General features: G+C 50.8%; 1 protein-coding gene across 4 annotated transcripts in view; it reads right to left on the bottom strand.

Annotated features, from left to right (window-relative positions):
• LOC140425414 (N-acetyllactosaminide beta-1,6-N-acetylglucosaminyl-transferase-like) overlaps positions 1-13,184 on the bottom strand; it is a 163,547-nt gene that overhangs the window by 104,991 nt on the left and 45,372 nt on the right. The window contains exon 3 of one of the 4 annotated variants that reach the window (XR_011947853.1): positions 1,177-1,350. The exons of the other annotated variants lie outside the window; for them this stretch is intronic. The gene's annotated coding sequence lies outside the window, so the exon portion shown is untranslated. The remainder of the gene's footprint in view (positions 1-1,176; positions 1,351-13,184) is intronic. 4 annotated transcript variants of the gene reach the window in all.

Here is a 13,184-nt window from a genome sequence, read left to right as displayed (position 1 = left end):
AAGGAATGACAACTTCCTGAAAATCCTGCTCACACTGGTTAAAGTTCCTGCTAAGCACCTGACAAGACAAAGTGGGTTACTGTTTTCAATTTGGCTTGCATGTCTAGAGGTTATGTAACAGCAGATACACAAGTACGTGTATCAAGCGTAGAGAGAGCAAACAGGCTAATGGATACAATGCATGTGCTGGATATTCCTTATGTAACACTGCAAAGTTGTTGCACATTTATTGTGCTTAATTAGATGCTGTTGGTGGACATTAACAAAGAAATAATTTGGGTTCCAGTAAATAGGAATAGGTTGAAACTGGGTGAGAGTTTAGGACCTGTATGTAATCTATACTTCTGCAAATAAAAGCTTTAAAGTGTCCAAAACTTAGTTCATGTTGTATCCTCCACCACTGGGCTTTCTGGGTATTAACATGGCAGTAGTTGATAGTTGACTCAAGGTGATGGTTGGAAACTAAACAATAAATTTTTCAGACAGAGAAACTAAAATCCTAGTGGTCATCGTGGATAGTAAAAAGCAAGTGCAATGGGTGGGATACACCCCCATGTTGTCGAAATCTGAAACACACGACCAGTAGAAGAATTAAATGGATACATGGACATTGGCAGTTGCTGCCAAAGAAAACATAAGGAATGGCCTTGATGTTGTCACTTGACACAAGTACTTTGTGAGATGGGTGCCCATTAGTTGGATCATGATGAAGGTTTGGGCTTTCGGTTGGGGAGCTTGTGGATGACATTTACAGGAAAGACGGCCTGTTAAATGCCTATGAGATATGTTCAGAATTTGATAGATTTCGGAAGACAGAAATAAGAACTGAAAATGCTGGATAAACTCAGCAGGTCCAGCAGCATCTGTGGAGAAAGAAAGAGAGTTAATGCTTCAAACATTAACACTGGGCCATAGTTTCCTGGTGGTTGCCATGAATCTAAAGGTATGGAATAAAGACTGAGACATTTTATTTCTACAGCTTACAGACCTGGAAACCAGATTTAGTCTTTCTACAATAATATAGCACAAGGGCAACAGGGTTATTGTAGACAAAATCATGGAGAAATGCATGGGAAATCAGCAAAGTTTAATGAAGAATTTGCCAATGATGAGTACAGAAACTGCACGACAGTACAAACTTCATGGTTATGAATAACAGAGTGGAATGTGCCTTACATTGTGTAGATTTTGTGAAACAATTTTTAAAAATATTCATTCACTAGATGTGGGCGTTGCTGGCTGGGCCAGCGTTCATTGTTCATCCCCGAGAGCAATTAAGAGTCAACCACACTGCTGCAGATCTGGAGTCACAATTAGGCCAGACTAGGCAAGGACGACAGATTTTCTTCCCTAAAAGACATTAGTGAACCAGATGGGTTTTACAACAATTAACAATGGATGGTCATACATTTTTATTGAATTTAAATTTCACCATCTGGGATTCAAACCCGGGTCCCCAGAGCATTACCCTGGATCTCTCAATTACTAGCCCAGTGATAACACCACCAGTACACTGCTTCAGAGATTGAGAAAACACTAAATAAAATTTCTGCTGATCAACCAGACTGCAAGTTATAAAGGACCTGGCATGGGAGATTCAAGCAAAGAATTCACTTCAGATGGCTGAAGTGTGTGTAGGGCAGGATTACTATCGAACCATAGAATCCCTACAGTGCAGAGGAGGGCTTTCGGCCCGTCGAGTCTGCACCAACCCTATGAAAGATCAACCAACCTAGGACCACACACCCGTCCTATTCCCATAATCCCACCTAACTTGCAAGTCCCTGGACACTAAGAGGCAATTTATCATGGCCAATCCACCTAACCTGCAGATCTTTGGACTGTGGGAGGAAACCGGAGCACCTGGAGGAAACCCACACAGACACGGGGAGAACTTGAAAATGCCACAGTCACCCAAGGTCGGAATTGAACCCGGTTCCCTAGCTATGCTAGCCACTGTGCCACCCCTTGATACCCTTAGAGTCTAGAAATCTATCTATTTTCTTTTTAAACATACTCAGTAATTTGGCCTCCACAGGCCTCTGCAACAGAGAATTCCATATATTCACCACATTCTGAGTGAAGAGATTTCTCCTCATCTCCATCCTAAATAAGTCACTCACTGCCAGGATCGCCTGGTCCCGCCAGAAGTCAAAGACACTTGGTTGGTCCGTCGCATACCTCATGGCGGGTTCCGCCATGGCGGGGCTGAAACATCGCGACCCTAGTTCCATCACTTAGTCTGTGGGTAAAATCCCAAATTGCCTTCTGTGCTGTGTGGGAGTCCTCCTGTTCCAGAAGATATTACAATAAGATCTATTGTTCCCAGACATTTGTATGTTTTACATGCAGGAAGATGAGATATTACTAAGGCTGAAATCTTGGGAGAAAAATCAGAGAGCACTGGGGCATAATATAAAACCAGCTGAAGCAGAGTTCAATTCAGGATATTTAGTATATTATGAAGAAAGGATCATCGGGAATTAAAATGCCCTTTTAATAGATTGTGATGGCAAAATATTGTTCAACAGTTTGATTTCCATTTTGATAAGATTCATTCCATGCAATTAATCAGAATTAACTACAAAATGTCAAACTCTGTCTTTTTCCAAATAAAAAGATGGCGCCGGAGGACTTCTTGCAAGCTGTGCCCAGCATACCCTCTAATTCTATCTTTTACTCTCGTTCTATGCTTCTAAGACTTCATTCTAACTCTTTTAAACTCTCTAACAATGTTCTTATTCAAATACTTACAGATTCAGCGATCTTTAGGACCCTAAACTCACCTGAAACGGACAACCTGAAATCGACCCGGACCAGCCGACCACGTGTGAGCAGCTGCCGGAGCTGCAGTCCCAGGCCTGGAAATTGCCCTACAGCGGCTGCCAGAGACCAGGAAAACGCCCTAGAAGCCAGGGCCGTCACTCTGCAGGATCCCAGAGACCTGGAAAACACTGCAGAAGCCGAGATCTCCACTCTGCTGCTCTCCAACGACCAGGCCAGCATCTGCAGCCCCCCCCCACCCCCCAAGCTTCCAACCCCTCTGACCCGGAGAGCTGCGACCTCCTGCAGGCCCCAAGCACTCCTTCCACGCCCCCCCGCCCCCTACAGTCGCTCCACACTCCTAAAAATCAACCCCCACAGCGTAACAATCACTAATACGGCTCTTTTAAATTTATTTGCAGGTCTAGAGATCCTCCATCCTCTGAAGGAAGACCGCGATCTGGAAAGGACCCTGCGGATCCCAACACACGGACCCGGCCATTGCCTCATCCGCAACTGTGACCCCAGAGACATCATACACTTACCGGCCTTCACCCCATCCGCGCCGGAGCTTGGTCTGGACATCCACCAACCTGTGAAGACAAACCGCAGCCCGACAGCGACCCGGAACGCTCGACCGCGCAGACCCACCTACCAACGTAGGAACCGCAAGCAAGGCAACAAATCCTCCATTCACACACCAACCAGAGTGAATAACCTCATTGTACACAACTATTCCCTTAACACCGCATACTCTCACCGTCTCCCAGGCTTGAAAACAAGCAGTCACTCCAGGAAGTGTGGAAAAGGTGCAGGCCTGCAGGTCAGAGTGAAACAACGCAGCCCCAAAGCCCCTCTGCCTAGGTTACTTCGAGCTAATGTCCAATCTCTAGAAAACAAGGTGGACGAACTTAAAGCCAGACTCACTTTTCAAAGAGAACCAACACTTCACCTGTTCCACCAGAGGCCCAAACATCCTGGACCACTGCTACACAAATATCAAACATGCCTACCGCTCGATCGCCCGCCCACACTTTGGCAAATCTGACCACAAGGCTGTGCTCCTGCTCCCGGCTTATAAGCAAAAACTGAAGTGGGAGAATCCGTCAAAGGAAGTTGTGCATTGTTGGTCTGAGGAATCGGGTGATCTCCTATGGGACTGCTTAGAGTCAGTGGACTGGTCAGTATTTAAAAACTCTGCGACCAGCCTGAACGGGTACGCCACTACAGTAACTGACTTCATTAGTAAGTGTGTAGAAGACTGTGTGCCAAAGAAGCAAATCTGCGTGTATCCCAACCGGAAACCCCGGATGGACAGGGATATCCACTGCTTGCTGAAGTCTAGGCCTGAGGCGTTCAAATCAGGCGACCCTGACCTCTACAAGAAAGCCAGATATGATCGAAAGAAATCCATCAAAGATGCCAAAAGACTCCGGAGGGAAGCAGCAGCAAGGGAAATTGTGCAGCTGAGGAATAGGGCAGGGACGTTGGTGGTGGCTCCGGATCTGATTAACAAAGTTTTTGAGGAATTTTATGAGAGGTTGTACAGGTCAGAGCCACCTGGGGGAGACCGCGAGATGCAGGAATTTCTAGATGGGCTGGAGTACCCGAGGCTAGGGGAGGGGAACAGGGCTACATTAGAAGGAGGGATAGTGGAGCAGGAGATAAAGGATGTGATTGGGAGGATGCAGTCGGGGAAGGTGGCGGGGCCGGATGGGTTTCCTGTGGAATATTATAAAAAATTCAAGGATAAGCTGGCACATCTGATGGCGGGGATGTTTGAAGAGGCGATAGAGAAGGGGGCGTTGCCATAAATTTTGGGGCAGGCATTGATTTCCCTGTTGCTAAAAAAAGATAAGTGTGGGTCGTATAGGCCCATATCGCTTCTGAATGTGGATGCAAAAGTATTGGCGAAGGTACTGGCGGGTAGGCTGGCGGAGTGCCTCCCGAAGGTGATAGATGAAGATCAGACGGGGTTCGTGAGAGAGAGGCAGCTCTTTCCAAACGTTAGAAGGGTATTGAACGTCGTTATGGCACCGGCAGAGGGGAAGGAAACAGAGGTGGTTGTGGCACTGGACGCTGAGAAGGCGTTTGACCAGGTAGAACGGGGGTACTTGATGGAGTTGCTTCGAGTGTTTGGGTCTTTCTCGGGGTACAAACTAAATCTAGACAAGAGTGAGTATTTTGTGGTGTCTCGGCCAGGGGTGGGGGGGCTGCCATTCCGTAGGGCAGGGGTTCACTTTAGGTATCTGGGGGTGCAGGTTGCCCAGGTGGGGGGGCTCCGCAGGTACAACATTTCTAGTTTGGTGGGGAGAGTGAAAGCGGAACTGGCAAGGTGGGATGGTCTCCCTCTGTCACTGGTGGGTCGGGTACTGGCGGTTAAAATTAACGTGTTGCCACGATTTCTTTTTTTTAAAATATTTTTCTCCTTTTTCACATTTTCTCCCACATTTACACCCATCAACAATAAACAATAATCAGCTAGATATGTCAGTCCCCATAACAATAACAACGATCCCATCCGCCCACCAACCCCCAAACATCAGCCCACATGTTTACATAAAACAAATGACAAAAGGGAATTGGGGATTACCCATAGTCACCCATAATATACACAGCCCCCCAACTCTCCCACACATTTCCCCCCCCCCGCCCCCCCCAACTAATGTTCAATGTTATTCAGTTCTTGAAAGTGCATAATAAATAGTACCCATGACTTGTAGAACCCTCCGAACTTCCCCTCAGTTCGAACTTAACCTTCTCAAGGGTCAAGTATTCCAACAGGTCCCCCCGCCACGCCAGGGCACTGGGTGGAGAGGCTGCTCTCCATCCCAGCAGGATCCGCCTTCGGGCGATCAACGAGGCGAAGGCTATGATATCTGCCTCCACACCCGTTTCCAACCTTGGCTGATCCGACACCCCGCATATTGGCCTCCCGGGACGCGGGTCCAGTTTCACACGCACCACCTTGGAAACTACCCGAAACACCTCCTTCCGGTACTCCCCCTAGCTTTGGACAGGACCAAAAACATATGAACGTGATTAGCCCCCCTGCCCCACCCACGCTCACACACATCCTCTACTCCTCAAAAAATCGGCTCATCCTCGCCCTCGTGAGGTGCGCTCTATATACCACCTTCAGCTGTATCAGCCCCAACCTCGCACATGAGGTGGAGGCATTCACTCTCCGGAAGCACCTCACACCAGACCCCCCTCCTCTATAACCTCTCCCAGCTCTTCCTCCCACTTTGCTTTGATCCCTTCCAGTGGTGCCTTATCCTCTTCCAAAATAGCTCCGTACACCGCTGACACTGCCCCCTTCTCCAGTCCCCTTGTCGTCAACACCTCCTCCAGCAATGTGGAGGCCGGGTTCCTCTGGGAAGCTCTGTATCTCCTTCCTGACAAAATCCCGAACCTTGCATGTACCTAAACACTTCTCCCTGCTCCAGCCCATACTTCGCTTCCAGCTCCCTCAATCCTGCAAACCGACCCCGAAGAAAACAAATCTTTTAGTGTCTTAATCCCCCTCTCTTCCCCATTTCCGAAAACTTCCATCCCCACCTCCCTGGCTCAAATCGGTGGTTCCCCCGAATCGGCATTTCCCTTGACCCTAAACCCAACCCGAAGTGTTGGCGGAAACGGCCTCCAGATTTTCAATTAAGCTACTATTACCGGACTCCCTGAGTATTTCCCCGGAGCTATCGGGAGTGGCGCTGTTGCTAGTGCTTTCAGTCCAACCCCCTGCACAAACTCTCCTCCATTCTGATCCACTGGGAATCAACCCCTCTGACCCAGCTCCGCACCTTCTCCACATTCGCCGCCCAGTAGTAGTACAACAGGTTTGGGAGACCCAAACCCCCTGCCTGCCTTCCCCTCTGTAGCAGCACCTTTCTCACTCTGGCCACCTTCCCTCCCCATATTGAATGAAGTAATCCTTCCTCAATCTACCAGAAAAAATACTTTGGCAGGAAAATCGGTAGGACATTGAAAAATAAACAGAAATCGCGCTGTACCCGACCCGCCAGAGACAGAGGAAGGCCGTCCCACCTTGCAGATCGGCTTTCACTCTCCCCGCCAAACTAGTGATGTTGTACCTGCGAAGCCTCCCCCCACTCCCGGGCAACCTGCACCCCCAGATACCTAAAATGAGTCCCTGCCCTACGGAATGGCAGCCCCCCCACCCCTGCCCCCACCCCCGGCCGAGACACCACAAAATACTCACTCTTGTCCAGGTTCAGCTTGTACCCGAGAAAGACCCAAATACCCGCAGTAGCTCCAATATTCCTCCAATCGACACACTCGGTTCCAACACATACAGCAGCAAGTCGTCGGCATATAAGGACACCCTATGCTCTTTCCCCCACCCCGCACTATTCCTTTCCATGCTCCCGAACCTCTCAATGCGATAGCCAACGGCTCAATCGCAAGTGCAAACAGCAGGGGGGGACATAGGACATCCCTGTCTCGTCCCACGGTGGAGAGAAAAGTATCTCGGAACTGATATTGTTTGTGCGGACACTCGCCTTCGGCTCCTTATATAATAGCTTTACCCAGCTCACAAACCTGGTCCAATCCCAAACCACTCCAGCACTGCCATCAGGTACCCCCATTCTACCCAATCAAACGCCTTCTCGGCGTCCAATGTCACAACTACCTCTGATTCCTTCCCTTCAGCCGGTGCCATAACGACGTTCAAAACCCTCCTAATGTTCAAAACAGCTGCCCCCCTTTCACGAACCCCCGTTTGATCCTCCCCCATCACCTTCAGGAGGCACTCCTCCAACCTACCCGCCAGTACCTTCGCCAACACTTTTAACGTCCACATTCAGAGGTGATATGGGCCGATATGACCCACACTCCGTCGGATCCTTATATTTTTTTAGCAACAGTGAAATCGCTGCCTGCCCCAAGGTTTGCGGCAACACCCCTTCCCTATCGCCTCCTCAAACATCCCCACCATCAGGGGTGCCACCATACCCTTGAATTTTTTATAATATTCCACCGGAAACCCATCCGGCCCTGCCACCTTCCCCGACTGCATCCTCCCAATCGCATCCTTTATCTCCTGCTCCACTATTGCTCCTTCTAATGTAACCCTGTCCCCCCTCCCCTAGTCTCGGGTACTCCAACCCATCTAGAAATTCCTGCATCTCACGGTCTCCACTAGCATCTCATCTATTACCCTCTGCCGTTCCAACCTCTCCTCTTTGTCCATCCTGGCCTTAAACAAAATTATCTCCCCCCTCACCACCGCCTTTACAGCCTCCCAGACGACTGCCTTCGACAACCTCACCCGTACAGTTGAAACCTACATATTCCAAAATTAACTTTTCAATTTTGTCACAGAACACTTGGTTCCCCAAAACCCCCACATCCAGTTTCCACCCCGGCCTCTGTGCTACACCCTTCTCCAGCACCATATCCACCCAATGTGGAGCGTGATCTGACACTGCAATTGCAGAGTATTCCGACCCTTGACTCCAGCCAGCAAAGCCTTCCCCACCACAAAAAAGTCGATCCGCGAGTATACCTTATGGACTGCTGAGAAAAACGAATACTCCCGTTCTCTTGGGTGCAGGAACCTCCAAGGGTCCACCCCTCCCATTTCCACATTAGCCCAGCCAGCGCCTTCGCCCCCCCCTTGATGGGACCAGTGAGCGCGGCTGTGATCTGTCCAACCTTGGCTCCTGCACCAATTCCAGTCCCCCCCCCCCACAATCAGCTCATGCGTGTCCAAGTCGGGAATGGCCCCAAACACCTTCCTCGCGAATCCCACATCGTCCCAATTGGGACCGTATACACTTAACAGCGCCACTAATCCCCCCTCCCAGCGCCCCTGCCACAATCATGTATCTACCCCCCTGATCTGCCACCACCTTCTCCATCTGGAAGCGTACCCTTTTGCTGACCAACACCGCTACCCCTCGAGCCCGTCATCAAATCCGGAGTGAAACACTTGGCTAACCCAGCCCATTTTAAGTCTCACCTGGTCCTTCACCCTCAAGTGATTCTCCTGCAGCATTGCTACATCGGCTTTCAAACTTTTAAGCACCCTTGACCGGACCTCCTAGCCCTTTCACGTTCCACGTGACTATCCTTTACTGGGGGTCTCTCACCACCCCCCCCCCCCCCCCCCCCCCCCCCCAACCTTTCTTATCCACCATCACCATACCACCGGGGCCCTGCCCCATAAGCCTGACCCGCCCCTGTCCATTGTTAAGATCGAACCCCCTTCCCCCCTCCCTCCAAGAACCCCCCCAAAAAAAACATCCCCCAACATCCATCCCTACCCCCCCCATCTCGCTCGCCTCGTAGGCCCATTGAAGCCTGCTGTCCAGGCTCCAACATCCGCAGCCCTCCTCTCACCTCACCCCCGTTCACTAACTGACTTTAGTTAGCTAGCGCGGGTGGCTCCCCCCGCCAAGACCTCTCGCCCCCTTCCACCCAGTCCCAGAGAAACACCAAAACAAACAACAATCCAACCCCGACAATTCACTAACATAACATTTAACCGGCGCAACACAGAACACCATTAACTTGAACTCTGTAACAATGCAAAGAGAAGTAAATCGCAATACAAATCAGTAAAAAGAAAGTTGTAACATTTATACATTTCCCTGCTGCTCAAACACAGTCCACAGTCTTTCTTCCAGTTCCGCTCTTCACGTCTGTCCCAAGCCTTCTGCCCTCACGAACGCCTCAGCCGCCTCCGCTGTCTCGAAATAAAAGTCTTTGGCGTTATATGTTACTCACAACTTCGCCGGGTACACCACACCAAATCGCACCCCCTTCTTGTACAAAGCCGCCTTCACTCGCCCAAACGCCGCTCGTCTTTTTGCCAACTCCACCGTCAAGTCCTGCTAGATCCGAACCGCAGTACCATCCCACAGCACCTCACGCTCCTGCTTCGCCCAGCTTAATACTTTCTCCTTCATGCAAAACTTATGGAAGCAGATAATTGCTGCCCTTGGCGGCTCGTTCACTTTGGGCTTCGGCCTTAATGACCGATGAGTTTGGTCTAGCTCGTACAGGGGCTCTCACCCTCCCCCATCAGCTCCGCCAACTTCTTAGCGAAGTATTGCGTTGGCCTTGGGCCCTCTGTCCCTTCGGGCAAGCCCACAATTCTCAAATTGTGCCGCCTTGAGCGGTTTTCCAAGTCTTCCAGCTTTGCTCGGAGTCCTCTGTTAACCTCCACCACCCTCTGCAGCTCGTCCCCCATCGAGGTGACCTGGTCGCTGTGTCGTGACACGGCCTCCTCCACTTTGTTCATCTTCTCGCCCTGCTCTCTCACCTCGGCCAATGCCTTTGCCACCTCCACCCTGATCGGGCCGATTGCCTCCTCCAACAATGACCTCAACACAACCGCCGTCTCTTTCCTCAAGGCCTCCATGTGCCTCGCAAACTGTTTTTCCAGCTCCACCACCATCACCTCGGTCACCCTCTCCACCATACGTAGTGCGGCCCCGCCTTGCAGTTCGGCTTCCGTCATCCTGTCAACACTTTTGCTCGTCTTCTCCTTCAGCGGCGAACCCGCGTTTCCTCCTTTCTTCAACGCTGCTCTTTACATCCTTTAGCGGCTTATTGTTTCTTATATTCTTTCTTTTCTCCTCTCTCCCCCTTCACCCTCCTGTCCTTCATCAATCTGACTTATTCTTTTTTTGAAAAAAAATTATTTTTTAACCAAACTTCCTTAAACCTTCTTTCTTTCTCCTCTGCATTCATCCAAAGCTCCCCTGGGACCAGGCTTCAGCCTTCTTTCTTCCTCCTAGGTGGGAGCCATCCAGCCTCGGGCCTGCCGCCTCAGCCTCCTCGTAGCTCCGCCCCCGCTGCTCTGACCTTGACGCCCCGCTGGGCCCAGCGCCTCTGCCACCACCGCCGCTCGGGGTTCTTTCTGGCTGCAAGTGACAGCCCCAAAGGCCGACGATAGTCGGGGGGGGGGGGGGGGGGTGAAGACTCGGGGATTTCCCCGAAATCGCCTAGAATTGCGGCCACCGGCGGGAGCTCTTGTCGCTGCCGTGTTGCCACGGTTTCTGTTTATTTTTCAATGCCTGCCGATTTTCCTGCCAAAGGCTTTTTTCAGAGAGATTGAGGGAAGGGTTACATCGTTCATATGGGGAGGGAAGATGGCCACAGTTAGAAAGGTGCTGCTACAGAGGGGAAGGCAGGCAGGGGGTTTGGGTCTTCCGAACCTGATGTATTACTACTGGGCGGCGAGTGTGGAGAAGGTGCGGAGCTGGGTCAGAGGGGTTGATGGCCAGTGGGTCAGAATGGAGGAGAGTTTGGGTAGGGGGGTGGGGATTGAAGGCGCTAGCAACAGCGCCGCTCCCGATAGCCCCGGGGAAATACTCAGGGAGTCCGGTAATAATAGCTTCATTGAGAATTTGGAGGCAGTTTCGCCAAAACTTCGGGTTGGGGACAGGGTCAAGGGAAATGCCGATTCGGGGGAACCACAGATTTGAGCCAGGGAGGTGGGATGGAAATTTTCGGAAATGGGAGGAGATAGGGATTAAGACACAAAAGATTTGTTTCTTAGGGGTCGGTTTGCAGGACTGAAGGAGCTGGAAGCGAAGTATGGGCTGGAGCAGGGGGGAAATGTTTAGATACATGCAGGTTCGAGATTTTGCCAGAAAGGAGATACAGGGTTTCCCGGTGGAGCCGGCCTCCACAATGCTGGAGGAGGTGCTGACGACAGGGGGACTGGAGAAGGGGGTAGTGTCAGCGGTTTACGGGGCTATTTTGGAAGAGGAGAAGGCGCCACTGGAAGGGATCAAAGCAAAGTGGGAGGAAGAGTTGGGAGAGGATATGGAGGAGGGGTTCTGGTGTGAGATGCTCCGGAGAGTGAATGCCTCCGCCTCATGAGCGAGGTTGGGGCTGATACAGCTGAAGGTGGTATACAGAGCACACCTCACGAGGGCGAGGATGAGCCGATTCTTTGAAGGAGTAGAAGGTGTGTGTGAGCGTTGCAGGGGGGGGGGGGGGGGGGCGCGTGCGCGCTAATCACGTTCACATGTTTTGGTCCTTTCCAAAGCTAGAGGATTACTGGAAGGAGGTTTTTAGGGTAAATTCTGAAGTGGTGCACGCGAAACTGGACCCAGGCCACCGGGAGGCCATATCCGAGGTGTCGGACCAGCCAGGGATGGAATTGGGTGCGGAGGCAAATGTTGTAGCCTTCGCCTCATTGATCGCCCGAAGGTGGATCCTGATGCGATGGAGGGCAGCCTCTCCACCCTGTGCCCTGGCGTGGCGGGGGGACCTGTTGGAATTCTTGACTCTTGAGAAAGTTAAGTTTGAACTGAGGGGAAGGATGGAGGGGTTCTACAATTAATGGGAATTATTCATTATGCACTTTCAAGAACTGGAAAACATTGAACATTAGTTTTGGGGGGTGGGTGGGAGGGTTGAGGGGAGGGGGGCTGTGTGTGTTAATGGGGACTATGGGTGATTCCTGATTCCTTTCTGTCATTTGTTTAGGTGAACATGCGGACTAATGTTTGGACTTTGGTGGGAGGATGGAATCGTTGTTATTGATATAGGGATTGACATATTTGTTATTGATTATTGTTTATTGCTGGTGGGTGTAAATTTGGGAGAAAATGTGAAAAAGGAGGAGAATAAAAAATATTTTTAAAAAAAGATTTCAACAGACAGTACCGGACCAAACTAGAGTCCCAGGCTAGCCACACGGATCCCCACCGTCTATGGCAAGGTCTGCAAGACATAACGGGCTACAAGATGAAGGCATGTAAAATCGTCGGCTCCAACGCACCCCTCCCTGATGAGCTGTGCCCGTTTTGAGCAAGAGGTCAGCGAGAGTGAACCCTCCACCCCAGAAGCCGTGGATGAACTTGCAGCTGAGATCACCACTGCAGACGTCAGAGCAGCCTTCTCGAAGGTCAACCCACGGAAAGCCACTGGCCCGGATGGGGTACTTGGACGAACACTCGGATCTTGCGCGGATCAGCTGGCGGGGGTATTCGCAGACATCTTCAACCTCTCTTTACAACAATCTGAGGTCCCTATCTGCTTCAAGAAGATGACCATCATTCCTGTACCAAAAAAAAGTCAAGCAGCGTGCCTCAATGACTATCGTCCAGTGGCTCTGACATTCATCAACATGAAGTGCTTCGAAAGGTTAGTCATGGTACAAATCAACTCCAGCCTCCCGGATTGCCTTGATCCACTACAGTTCGCCTACCGCTGCAACAGGTCCACAGCAGACGCCATCTCCATGGCCCTGCACTCTACCCTGGAACACCTAGATAACAAAGACACCCATGTCAGACTCCTCTTTATCGACTACAGCTCAGCCTTCAACACCATCATTCCTACGAAACTCATCTCCAAACACTGTGGCCTTGGCCTCGGCTCCTCCCTCTGCGACTGGATCCTGAACTTTCTAACCCACAGGCCACAATCAGTAA

This window comes from Scyliorhinus torazame, chromosome 6 (genome assembly GCF_047496885.1).
Source record: "Scyliorhinus torazame isolate Kashiwa2021f chromosome 6, sScyTor2.1, whole genome shotgun sequence".
Lineage (NCBI taxonomy): Eukaryota > Metazoa > Chordata > Chondrichthyes > Carcharhiniformes > Scyliorhinidae > Scyliorhinus > Scyliorhinus torazame.
The sequence above is the reverse complement of the archived record's forward strand: the minus strand, read 5'-3'. Positions and strand labels throughout refer to the sequence as shown.